This window comes from Odontesthes bonariensis, chromosome 2 (assembly GCF_027942865.1).
Source record: "Odontesthes bonariensis isolate fOdoBon6 chromosome 2, fOdoBon6.hap1, whole genome shotgun sequence".
NCBI lineage: Eukaryota > Metazoa > Chordata > Actinopteri > Atheriniformes > Atherinopsidae > Odontesthes > Odontesthes bonariensis.
In genome coordinates, this window is record NC_134507.1 from 35,253,826 (window position 1) to 35,266,819 (window position 12,994).

General features: G+C 45.4%; 5 non-coding genes and 2 pseudogenes across 5 annotated transcripts; all 7 read left to right on the plus strand.

Moving 5' to 3' along the window:
* The first annotated feature begins 480 nt into the window (after positions 1–480).
* LOC142370070 (U2 spliceosomal RNA) lies at positions 481–671 on the plus strand. The gene has a single exon (XR_012767784.1). It is a non-coding gene; the product is annotated as a U2 spliceosomal RNA (small nuclear RNA).
* Positions 672–1,035: 364 nt separating this feature from the next.
* LOC142375380 (5S ribosomal RNA) lies at positions 1,036–1,154 on the plus strand. The gene has a single exon (XR_012768945.1). It is a non-coding gene; the product is annotated as a 5S ribosomal RNA (ribosomal RNA).
* Positions 1,155–1,759: 605 nt separating this feature from the next.
* Positions 1,760–1,872, plus strand: LOC142373234 (U5 spliceosomal RNA). Its single transcript, XR_012768434.1, has one exon. It is a non-coding gene; the product is annotated as a U5 spliceosomal RNA (small nuclear RNA).
* Positions 1,873–7,582: 5,710 nt separating this feature from the next.
* Positions 7,583–7,759, plus strand: LOC142370313 (U2 spliceosomal RNA; annotated as a pseudogene).
* Positions 7,760–8,123: 364 nt separating this feature from the next.
* Positions 8,124–8,242, plus strand: LOC142375447 (5S ribosomal RNA). The gene has a single exon (XR_012768958.1). It is a non-coding gene; the product is annotated as a 5S ribosomal RNA (ribosomal RNA).
* A 605-nt stretch (positions 8,243–8,847) lies between these two features.
* On the plus strand, positions 8,848–8,960 carry LOC142374259 (U5 spliceosomal RNA). Its single transcript, XR_012768677.1, has one exon. It is a non-coding gene; the product is annotated as a U5 spliceosomal RNA (small nuclear RNA).
* A 305-nt stretch (positions 8,961–9,265) lies between these two features.
* LOC142370689 (U2 spliceosomal RNA) lies at positions 9,266–9,442 on the plus strand (annotated as a pseudogene).
* The last annotated feature ends 3,552 nt before the right edge of the window (positions 9,443–12,994 follow it).

The following is a 12,994-nucleotide window of genomic DNA, read 5'->3' on the forward strand; positions in this document are numbered from 1 at the left end:
TCTACCACCCAGGTATAGACAATAGTGATCCATCAACTACTATTTCTATTTATAACACTCTAATGCACTCTCCTTCACAGTGACGGTGCTGCTGTCAACACAAATAATTATTAACTTCCGTCACAGAAATGGATGTTAATGACATGATTTTTATCCATAAGGACAATTCTTTCCAATTCTAAAAAAAAATACAGTTATATTTACTTCTGCGTCCTGCATGTCTTTTGTTGAAACATCTGACAATCATCCTGTGACACACACACACACACACACACACACACGAGGAAGTTAACCAGCTTGGGCTGCTGCTGATTGGTTGGCAGACACCTCTGTTTCTATTGGCTCTCAGTCTCCATGTTTCTGATCCTGGACCTGCTGAGATGTCCCAGGCCATTGTTGGCTTTGATCCTCATACGTTTAACTTTGTCCTGAGCGGGCGGGAGTGCAAAGTTGTACCATCTGAAACGGCTGAAGAGTGCAGCGGCTTCTCGGCCTTTTGGCTAAGATCAAGTGTAGTATCTGTTCTTATCAGTTTAATATCTGATATGTCCTCTATATGAGGACTACATATTAAATGGATTTTTAGGCACAGGGGTTGAAAAAGGGGCTTGCTCCGTTCACTCCACGCATCGACCCGGTACTGCAGTGCTGCCGGGAACGGTGCACTCTTCCCAACTCTTGTGAAATAACAAAACCAGCGGTACATGGTGGTAGTTTCAGGGAGCCGTTGTATTCTGACTTCTAAAATAGGACTATAATCTTTAGAAAAGACGCAGTTTATGAGCACGTCGTGGGACTGAGCTTCCCTGGTTTCCCTGTATGACCATGAACACCAAACTACACACAGAGAACAGAGGAGCTTGACAGACACACACTAAGTTATCTGAGAGTCCCATTTTCAGCTGCAGAGAACAATCACATCAGGGAAGTCGACGTGCAGGCTCAACATCAGCCTCTCAAGCCAACTCTCTGGTGAAATAGGGGAAACGTATGGTTCCAGCACCTATGTAACACATATTTGTCACAGGGATTGTGGCTTACGGCCACACCGCCCTGAACACGCCCGATCTCGTCCGAACTCGGAAGCCAAGCAGGGTCGGGCCAGGTTAGTACTTGGATGGGAGACCGCTTGGGAATACCAGGTGCTGTAAGCATTTTTCTCTCTTCTCTCTGCATGTCTTTTGTTGAAACATCTGATGATCACCCTGTGATCCATCTTGCTGATCCTGGATCTGCTAAGGTGTCCCAGGTCACGGTTGCCTTTGATCCTCATACATTTAACTTTGTCCTGACAAAGGAGCAGTTCCAAAAAGTCAAACAGGGACTGCCTTTGCATTTGACGCAGTCAAACTGCATGCGCCTGGAGAAGCCAAAAGGCTTACAGCACCTGGTATTCCCAGGCGGTCTCCCCATCCAAGTACTAACCAGGCCCGACTCTGCTTAGCTTCTGAGATAAAACTCTGGCTTTTTAGTCTGCGAAAAGAGAGTGAAAGTGAACTCCACTTTGAGATGGCTCTGGGATTGGGCCGACTGGGAGAATTGCTTGAAAAAAAGCTCTACACCCAATGAGCGGTCAGAACAAAGCCTCAAGACCCCTAGTCTTTTGCACAGAGTAAAAGACAAAGCAGCCATTGAATAGGGCCCGATTGTTCCTACCTGGTCGGCCGAGGAGCCAGCGTCTCAACCAAGCAAAGCTCACCGTGGGGAAGGTGGCTATACCAACTAGCCTGATGCACTGCTCCCGCAGTGTCAAATTCTCGTACTCTGGTTTCTCTTCATAACGTACAAGTCTTTCGCCTTTTACTAAAGACTTCCGTGGAGAGCAGCATTAATGAGTTGTTTCTATTTTTGGAAGGCTTTACCTTTGCGGGTGAAGCCCATTCTGTCTGTGCAAAGGAAATCTTCTTGCTGTGCCAAGTGACTTCTCGGAGTAGAGTCACCTTATTTGTTGAGACCGTGCCCATGTTCAAAGCTGGAGCGCTAAATTGTTTGTTGTTTGAATGGTGCTCAGTGGAGCGGGCGGGAGTGCAAAGTTGTACCATCTGAAACGGCTGAAGAGTGCTCACTGCAGCGGGTGGGCGGAGGTGCAAAGTGACGCTTTGTAGGCAAAAAAAGAGCACCGCCACAAGTGCGCATTGTGCCAGGAAGGGCGCTCGGACGTGAAACAGTGGAGGGTTATCGCTTCTCGGCCTTTTGGCTAAGACTGCGATCGCCTCCTTTGGGTGGACTATTTTATGCCGTTTCGGCATTAAATTTTTCTCGCTTTGGAGGTTCTTTTTTGCGTTCGATCAAAGTATTCCAAGTCGTTTGTAGTTGGAGTTCTTTGCCTTTAAATTTTCTTGTATTACCCTTTTTTTTTTTCCAGGTTTTTGCTTTTTGAACGAGTTTCAGCTGAAACAGGGTCGGTGTTGGTGTTCCATTTTTTTAGAGGAAGGTAAGTATCCATTTTTAGTACCTTTTAATCCACTTTTTACTCTTTTATTGGGCTTTTAGTGTGATATTTATTTTTGTTCTTTTAAGCATTTTATTTAAAAACTGTTTGTGGTGCCTCCATCATGTCGGCAAACTATGCTGGCATGAGGAGGCACCACAGCGCTAGATTTTTATTTAAAGAAAAAGAAGGAAAGCTTATAGAGATGTCCTAATTGGACTTCTCTCGGAAGCTAATTCAAAACATATTGAACTTCAAGCCAGACGATTTGAATTGCATCCTGTCGTTGCCTTTTAACAAAGGTTTCGATGTAAGTTTTCGCACTGCAGCTTTGCTGCAGGAGTTTTGGATGAGATTTGGTAATGTGCAAGCCCAGTTTTCTGCGTTTACTGTTGAGAAACTTACTGACAATACTCTGAAGACAGTAATTGTCAGAATGTTCAATGAAATGGTGAACGCAGAAGATATCTGTATATGGTTGGGAAGATTCTGCACTGTTAAAGGCCAGGCAATGAAGGTGAGGGATGTCGATGGCATCTGGAACTGCGCCTGGAGGGTCCCCATCCAACAATGGCAAGACCCCCAGGGCTTCCAGGGCCTGAAACAATCTTTTGCCAACAAACTGAAATCCTTAAAAACACGGAAGGAAATGGAGGGCAGACCGAGGCAGTTAACGAGCTACTTGAAACAGCTGGGCTGGAAAATTCAAACTTCCCGCCAAAATCCCTGAATGGTGGACAGCAGTCAGGTGAGGCCGAGGAGGGGGAGGGGCCTGCTACACCCCCACCAATGGAGAGTTCTGGAGAGGAGGAGGAGGAGGTGGTGCAGGCAGAAGGCGGAGCTAGTTCAGAATGTGAAGAAGTCCAATCACAGGATGATAGCGAGGATGCCTCCCTCCCAGATGCCCAGCAAACAAAGAGGCTTGCATCAGAATTGTCCTCTGATTCTCCTATAGTCTCAGAGAAGAGGGGAAGAGCTGGGACTACCTCAGACAGTTCATCTGTGGAGGAGCCCAGAGTCTTCCCCTCCAATTCACCAAATGAGGTCTCTTTTTTAAATGTAGTTCTGCAATCAACCCCTAGAGACTCAAAGTTTAACAAAACCTTGCAACAGAGGCCAACCCCCAGAGTCCGACCGGGGAATAGAGCTCAACACCCTCGCCTCTCACCTGTAGAAGTGAAGGAAGAGCTCCGTTCACAAGAAATTACATAACTGCTTTTAAGACATTTTAAATGTTTTAACCCTCATTTAGTCTTTTAAGATGTCATACCTGTTGTTTTTAACCATACTCATGACACTCACTCTCTCAACTATTAATGTGAGAAGTGTAAAGTCGAAATTTAGAGCCCAGAGTGTTTTATCCTTTCTTAGTTCTTTTAAGTCAGATGTTCTTTTAATACAGGAATGCGGCCTACCGTTTTTAAAGCACTACAGACAGTGGGAGGAGATGTGGCCACAGACATCATTGTGGAGTGGATCCAACCAAAACAAAAATGACGGAGTGGCCATTTTGATCAAAAACCCTCAGGTTCTGGTGAAGGGCAGCACTGTGGTGAGAGACGGACGGGCACTTTTAGCACATTTGACTTTTATGGGACAAGATTTTAACCTCTTAAATATTTATGGCTTTAACGAAAAAAATGACCGGTATGACCTTTTAGAAGACCTGCAGTCCCACATGCTAGGTAGGGCACCACTAGTTTTAGGGGGTGATTTTAACTGTATTTTAAGCAGGAGTGACAGAAAAAGAGCAGGGGAATTTTTTAAAGTTGACAAAACATTGGATTTATTACAGGGCATATGCAAGGATTTTAAACTTCAGGACTGTTTTAGGACCATGCATCCCAGAAAGGAGGGCTTCACCTGGTTCAGTGGTGATGGCACCAGAGCCTCTCGTATAGACTACCTTTTTACACGGGACTGCCCACCAACCGATGCTAGATTGACCCCCGTGTTCTTTTCTGATCACCTAATGCTTTCCTGCACCCTATCACTCTCTTCGGGTGTGACTTCCGGAAGTGGTCTGTGGAAACTAAACTGCTCCCTTTTAAAAGAAAATGAAATAGTTAGTCAGTACCGGGAGCAGTACCACGAGTGGCAGACCCTTCAAGACTTTTACGATACACGTGCACACTGGTGGGAAATGGTGAAGGAAAAGACCCAGACTTTCTTTAGACAGGCAGGTAGGAGAAAAAAGAATAGGGAAAACAGAAGCATGATGGGACTGCAGAAGCGACTACAGCGCTATTTTAAATTAAACCAACAAGGGATGGATTTTAATGATGAAATTAAACAAGTGAAAACAGAGATGTCGATTTTAGCAGATATTAAAAGTAAGGGTGTCATTTTAAGAAGCAGGGAACGAGAAATAGAGGAAGGAGAGAAGTGCACAAGGTATTTTTTTAAGAAAATTGTGAATAAAGGGGGGGCCATTTTAAAGCTAAGAAAAGAGAACGGCTGCACAGTTGATTCAATGGAAGAAATTAAAGAAGCTGTTGAACAATTTTATCGTGAACTGTACGAACAAAAACCTGTTGAAATGGACACCATGACAGAAGTTTTAAATTTCATAGAAAAAACAGTAAAAGACAGTGTGCTTTTAACCCAAGATTTTACAATTTCAGAGTTAAATAAATGTTTTACAAATTTTAAGAAAGGGAAGTCCCCAGGACAAGATGGACTTCCCTTGGAATTTTATTTGACCTTTTGGGATATTTTAGCACCTGACTTGTTTACTGTTTTTATGGAATTTGAGCAACTTGAGCGACTTCCTGACAGTTTTAGAGCAGGGATAGTGACTCTTCTTCACAAAAAAAAAGACAAGACTGACTTGAAGAATTGGAGACCGATTACACTTTTAAACTTTGACTGTAAACTTTTTAGTAAACTTTTAGCTTCACGTATGTCCTTGTTTTTAGAAGACCTGATTCACCCGGATCAAGCCTGTGCCATCCCGGGGAGGAAGATAACCGACAGCCTCGTACTGATCCGAGACACCATCTGTTATGCGAGAGACAGAAACATTTGGCTAGCAGTCCTAAATTTAGACTTTGAGAAAGCCTTTGATCGGGTCTCGCACCAGTACCTTTTCCAGGTACTGCCAAAAATGGGGTTCCCAGAAAGGTTTATAGCTTGGGTGGGTCTGCTGTACCGGGGCATTACCAGCAAATTCCTTGTTAACGGGCATCTGACAAAAGCAGTAAACATCCACTGCGGTGTCCGTCAGGGTTGTCCGTTATCTGCCCTCCTCTACATCATCTGTGTGGAACCACTGGCACAGAGCTTGAGAAGGGACCACCGAATCAATGGGGTGAGAGTCCCGGGGAGCGGGGGACTATCGACAAAGTGTGTTTTATATATGGACGACGTGAACATTTTATGTACAGACCTAATATCCATCAATAGGACTCTGGACTTGACTGACTGGTATGGACGGGCCTCTGGGGCAAAACTAAACAGAAACAAGACCCAAGCCCAATTTTACGGGCCATGGACAGCGACTGAGACTGCAGGACTCCCCGTGACTATAACCCAGACAAAACAGAAAATACTGGGGATTAATTTTGACAAGGAAGGGGGAGGGACATCAAACTGGCCAGACGTGGTAGGGAAAGTAAAGCAAAGACTAGGATACTGGGGACTTAGAGGACTGACCATTGAAGGAAAGGTTTTAATCATCAAAGCCGTGATTTTACCTTTGCTTTTACTAATCAGTTCTGTTTTTATCCCACCTAGAAAAGTGCTTTTAGACCTGGACCGAGCCATTTTTTATTTTCTGTGGGGCTCCAAGTGGGAAAGACTGAGGAGAGATGTAATGAAGAAACAAAAAGAGAAAGGAGGAAAAGGAGTGCCTGATTTTTATTTGTTTTTAGGAAGCAGATACACTACACTGCACATCCTACAGGCCACAGACCCATCCGGAAACCCCAAAACTAAAGCAATGACACGATTCTGGATGGGTTCTTACCTCAGAAGACTGAAGATTTTACCCACCGACCTAAAAGTGCCTGTGTCTTTTAGCCTGCCACCATCCTATGCTTTTATCCAGACGTTCTTAAAGCATTTTAACTTGGAGGCAGAGGAGTTGCATGTTTTAACAAACCACCGCTCTTTGATTTCTGTTGTGCAGGAGCGGGAACCAGTGAGTCCGGTGCGTGGGCTCGCGTTCGGTGAGCCCTCAACAGTTTGGTGCAACGTCAACCATTCCGCTTTCCCAAACAGACTCCGGGACCTGTCGTGGATGGTGGCTCATGAGATCCTCCCAGTCAGGTCCGTTATGCACTCCCGGGGCATGTCAGCGATCTCAACCTGCCCGCGACCTGGTTGTGGCGCGCCCGAGTCGGTGAGGCACCTGCTCTGGGAGTGCAGCGCTGCTGCAGACCAGTGGGCAACAGCCGGCTCCTTGCAATTCCCGTACTTGCCAGCAAGGGAGGTCCTCACAGCACAACTCGTGCTCTATGGGGTGAGCCAAACAAAAATAAAAAAGAATGACTTTGCCAAGCAGTGGCTCACCCTAGCCGCTATGAAAGACGCCATGTGGACCTCCAGGAACTTGCTGGTGAGGAAGCGCATGCAGATCCCCCCCGTGGCTGTGATCCGGATGGCCGCAGCGGCGGCTCAAGCGGCCGGAGCTGCAGGCGGCGGGCCTAGGACACATCCACAAAGAAGAATCGCCTCTGTGCCCATTCGGATGAAGGAGCCGGAGCTACACACAAAAAGGTCAAAGCAGCGACGGCCTGGCTCTCCGGGTGAGGCAGGTGGGAAGGAGCAACAGGGTGGGGATCTCCGCTGAGCTCCACGACAGGATCCCGAGAGACCTACTGTTTGGGGGAGCGAAATGAGTTTCCCTGGGTAGGGACTCACTGCGCTCCTGCACAAAAAATGGACTTGGAAGAGAGCATTTTAACTAATGCACTCCTTTTTAAAGACACTCAATACAAACTGCTACTCGCATGAGAACTACTTCACATGTAACTTTTTACCTTAGACAACATTGACCTTATCTGTAATATCCCATGGAAAACTTGTTTTATTGTTGTTTGTTTTAAATGTGGTTATACAGATTACACTTATTTATTGATGTTTTTATTCATAGGTAAAACATATGTCTTAAATATGAAGTTTTTATGAAAATGTGATGTATTAGTGTCAATAAATTTTTTTCAAAAGAAAAAATCTGTTCTTATCAGTTTAATATCTGATACGTCCTCTATATGAGGACTACATATTAAATGGATTTTTAGGCACAGGGGTTGAAAAAGGGGCTTGCTCCGTTCACTCCACGCATCGACCCGGTACTGCAGTGCCGCCGGGAACGGTGCACTCTTCCCAACTCTTGTGAAATAACAAAACCAGCTGTACATGGTGGTAGTTTCAGGGAGCCGTTGCATTCTGACTTCTAAAATAGGACTATAATCTTTAGAAAAGACGCAGTTTATGAGCATGTCGTGGGATTGAGCTTCCCTGGTTTCCCTGTATGACCATGAACACCAAACTACACACAGAGAACAGAGGAGCTTGACAGACACACACTAAGTTATCTGAGAGTCCCATTTTCAGCTGCAGAGAACAATCACATCAGGGAAGTCGACGTGCAGGCTCAACATCAGCCTCTCAAGCCAACTCTCTGGTGAAATAGGGGAAACGTATGGTTCCAGCACCTATGTAACACATATTTGTCACAGGGATTGTGGCTTACGGCCACACCGCCCTGAACACGCCCGATCTCGTCCGAACTCGGAAGCCAAGCAGGGTCGGGCCAGGTTAGTACTTGGATGGGAGACCGCTTGGGAATACCAGGTGCTGTAAGCATTTTTCTCTCTTCTCTCTGCATGTCTTTTGTTGAAACATCTGATGATCACCCTGTGATCCATCTTGCTGATCCTGGATCTGCTAAGGTGTCCCAGGTCACGGTTGCCTTTGATCCTCATACATTTAACTTTGTCCTGACAAAGGAGCAGTTCCAAAAAGTCAAACAGGGACTGCCTTTGCATTTGACGCAGTCAAACTGCATGCGCCTGGAGAAGCCAAAAGGCTTTCAGCACCTGGTATTCCCAGGCGGTCTCCCCATCCCAGTACTAACCAGGCCCGACTCTGCTTAGCTTCTGAGATAAAACTCTGGCTTTTTAGTCTGCGAAAAGAGAGTGAAAGTGAACTCCACTTTGAGATGGCTCTGGGATTGGGCCGACTGGGAGAATTGCTTGAAAAAAAGCTCTACACCCAATGAGCGGTCAGAACAAAGCCTCAAGACCCCTAGTCTTTTGCACAGAGTAAAAGACAAAGCAGCCATTGAATAGGGCCCGATTGTTCCTACCTGGTCGGCCGAGGAGCGAGCGTCTCAACCAAGCAAAGCTCACCGTGGGGAAGGTGGCTATACCAACTAGCCTGATCCACTGCTCCCGCAGTGTCAAATTCTCGTACTCTGGTTTCTCTTCATAACGTACAAGTCTTTCGCCTTTTACTAAAGACTTCTGTGGAGAGCAGCATTAATGAGTTGTTTCTATTTTTGGAAGGCTTTACCTTTGCGGGTGAAGCCCATTCTGTCTGTGCAAAGGAAATCTTCTTGCTGTGCCAAGTGACTTCTCGGAGTAGAGTCACCTTATTTGTTGAGACCGTGCCCATGTTCAAAGCTGGAGCGCTAAATTGTTTGTTGTTTTAATGGTGCTCAGTGGAGCGGGCGGGAGTGCAAAGTTGTACCATCTGAAACGGCTGAAGAGTGCTCACTCCAGCGGGTGGGCGGAGGTGCAAAGTGACGCTTTGTAGGCAAAAAAAGAGCACCGCCACAAGTGCGCATTGTGCCAGGAAGGGCGCTCGGACGTGAAACAGTGGAGGGTTATCGCTTCTCGGCCTTTTGGCTAAGATCAAGTGTAGTATCTGTTCTTATCATTTTTACTCTTTTATTGGGCTTTTAGTGTGATATTTATTATTGTTCTTTTAAGCATTTTATTTAAAAACTGTTTGTGGTGCCTCCATCATGTCGGCAAACTATGCTGGCATGAGGAGGCACCACAGCGCTAGATTTTTATTAGTGATGGCAAAACGAGGCTTTTTGAAGCATTGAATCATTTTGAACCATTGTGTCATAAAGTGGTTCACTACCCGAAGCTTCATTCAATTCCCTTGGGTGACATCTACTGGCGTAGCGATTGTTGCACCATATGAAGCCCTGCGAATGTGATGCATATAATAACACTATAATAAAACTTATGTATGTATGTGTGTTGTATATATTTTGTAGGTTTGTACATAGGTTTGTAGTACCTTATTAAAGATTGATTAATTTACCCATGAAATAATAATTTGCCCTCTCCGGGTCGGGAATGAGATCCTTCCCCAAGTGGAGGAGTTCAAGTAACTCTGGGTCTTGTTCACGAGTGAGGGACAAATGCAGAGGGAGGTCGACAGGCGGATCGGTGCGCCATCAGCAGTGCTGCGGGCTCTGCACCGGCATGGTGAAGGAGCTGAGCCAGAAGGCAAAGCTCTCGATTTTAGAACCGCTGCTCCTCCGCAACGAGAAGAGTCAGATCAGGTGGCTCGGGCATCTGGTTAGGATGCCTCCTGGACGCCTGGTGAGACACGTCCCACTGGGAGGAGGCCCCGGGGAAGACCCCGGACACGTTGGATCTCTGGCAGGGGAACGCCTCGGGGTCCCCCCAGAAGAGCTGGAGGAAGTGGCCGGGGACAGGGACGCCGGGGTTTCTCTGCTTAAGCTGCTGCCCCCGCGACCCGACCCCCGGACCAGCGGAAGAAGATGGATGGATGGATGGAATAATAATTTAAAAACAATGTGAAAATGTTTGGTTTGTCATTCATATTTTCTTTGGGAGTGTGCTTGGTGTAATAAAGAGGGTGCTTGTGTTACTTCAGGTATTTTAATTCAAGAAAAGTAGTTTTTGCACAGTGGAAGGACTCAAACGGTTTCTTTTTTTTTTTTTAGTCAATTTCTCCAACTTTGGAAAATACTCTGTCACAGGTGTAGCACTCGTGTTAGCCTTTGCGTTAGAACTACAGTCTATGCTACTAAGACCTAGGTTCTGAGGAGTAATAAAGAGTATGGTTGTAGTAAACAACTGACAGGTTTATTGCAGCAATACACATAAACAAAATATATATAGAATATCACAATTTGAGTGACTGGAAAAATAACCCAAATAAAATAGAGCTCTTTTCTTACAAATAAAATAAAATAAAATAAAATAAAAGTACCAAAAAACAGGGAATAATTTGTTTCCAAACCCTGGTTCCGTTGTTCAGTTCTTGTTCTAGTAAATGTTCTTTGTGTTTCTTGTGTTATTTCAAATCTCTTTTGTACACTACCCGGGTAGGTATAAGTGAAAGTGTATTTCCAGCTGGGAAATCCTGAGAGTTCCAAGATGAATTCAAGATGAATCCCTGTAGCAGCTGGCCAGTCTACTAACAGGAATCTTCAGAGTATCGTCCATGGGTCTGGCTCGCCATCGAAGACTCCACTCAATCACGGGTCTCAAAAAAACCAGTCTACACATTTTGTGCAGAACAACAAATAAAATTACTTAATAACTTCAACACATATCAAATCACCATGAATGAAATGATGTCATGTATCAATCGCTGCATCAAGTTTACAATTTTTCTAACTTGTAAATGGAGATAATCTCCCAAAGAAATCATTTTTAACCGTTTTTAGACATGACTTCTTCGATGGTTGCTCCATGAGAGAATAATCCAAAACTCCGAATATCAAAAAATGAGAGCTGTTCGTAACGTATAATACGTGTAGAACGGGGACATGAACCGGGGCTTCAGCCATCTTGAATACACTGAATCGCGGAAAATGTTCAAAGCTCCGCACATCAACTCGAAGCAGTCAGCTGACTCGGTCTGAATGAAGCAGTGAAGTGGTTCAAACGTCATCAGTGACGTCACAAGAAGCAAGCTCCGGCCCACTGCTTCACTATAACTACCCTGTCGAGTTTGAAGCGTGCTACGGAGCTTCGGGGTTGGAGGTAACATCACTAATTTTTATTTAAAGAAAAAGAAGGAAAGCTTATAGAGATGTCCAGATTGGACTTCTCTCGGAAGCTACTTCAAAATGTATTGAACTTTAAGCCAGACGATTTGAATTGCATCCTGACATTGCCTTTTAACAAAGGTTTTGATGTAAGTTTTCGCACTGCAGCTTTGCTGCAGAAGTTTTGGATGAGATTTGGTAATGTGCAAGCTCAGTTTTCTGCGTTTACTGTTGAGAAACTTACTGACAATACTCTGAAGACAGTAATTGTCAGAATGTTCAATGAAATGGTGAACGCAGAAGATATCTGTATATGGTTGGGAAGATTCTGCACTGTTAAAGGCCAGGCAATGAAGGTGAGGGATGTCGACGGCATCTGGAACTGCGCCTGGAGGGTCCCCATCCAACAATGGCAAGACCCCCAGGGCTTCCAGGGCCTGAGACATCTCCCATCAATGATTGTCTTGGGAGAAAACAGAGGCTACATCCACTACCAGGGACAGCCCAAACTCTGCCGCAAATGTGGGGAGCACGGGCACCTGGTGGAGGCCTGCACGAAGGTGTTTTGTGGCAAATGTAGAGGAATCGGTCACACCTTCGAAGAGTGTACAAATGGCAGAAAGTGCAATCTCTGTGGAGAATCAAACCACCTCTTCAGAGATTGCCCAAAATCTTTTGCCAACAAATTGAAATCCAAAAAAACGCGAGAAGGAAATGGAGGGCAGACCGAGGCAGTTAACGAGCTACTTGAAACAGCTGGGCTGGAAAATTCAAACTTCCCGCCAAAATCCCTGAATGGTGGACAGCAGTCAGGTGAGGCCGAGGAGGGGGAGGGGCCTGCTACACCCCCACCAATGGAGAGCTCTGGAGAGGAGGACGAGGTGGTGCAGGCAGAAGGCGGAGCTAGTTCAGAATGTGAAGAAGTCCAATCACAGGATGATAGCGAGGATGCCTCCCTCCCCGATGCCCAGCAAACAAAGAGGCTTGCATCAGAATTGTCCTCTGATTCTCCTATAGTCTCAGAGAAGAGGGGAAGAGCTGGGACTACCTCAGACAGTTCATCTGTGGAGGAGCCCAGAGTCTTCCCCTCCAATTCACCAAATGAGGTCTCTTTTTTAAATGTAGTTCTGCAATCAACCCCTAGAGACTCAAAGTTTAACAAAACCTTGCAACAGAGGCCAACCCCCAGAGTCCGACCGGGGAATAGAGCTCAACACCCTCGCCTCTCACCTGTAGAAGTGAAGGAAGAGCTCCATTCACAAGAAATTACATAACTGCTTTTAAGACATTTTAAATGTTTTAACCCTCATTTAGTCTTTTAAGATGTCATACCTGTTGTTTTTAACCATACTCATGACACTCACTCTCTCAACTATTAATGTGAGAAGTGTAAAGTCGAAATTTAGAGCCCAGAGTGTTTTATCCTTTCTTAGTTCTTTTAAGTCAGATGTTCTTTTAATACAGGAATGCGGCCTACCATTTTTAAAGCACTACAGACAGTGGGAGGAGATGTGGCCACAGACATCATTGTGGAGTGGAACCAACCAAAACAAAAATGACGGAGTGGCCATTTT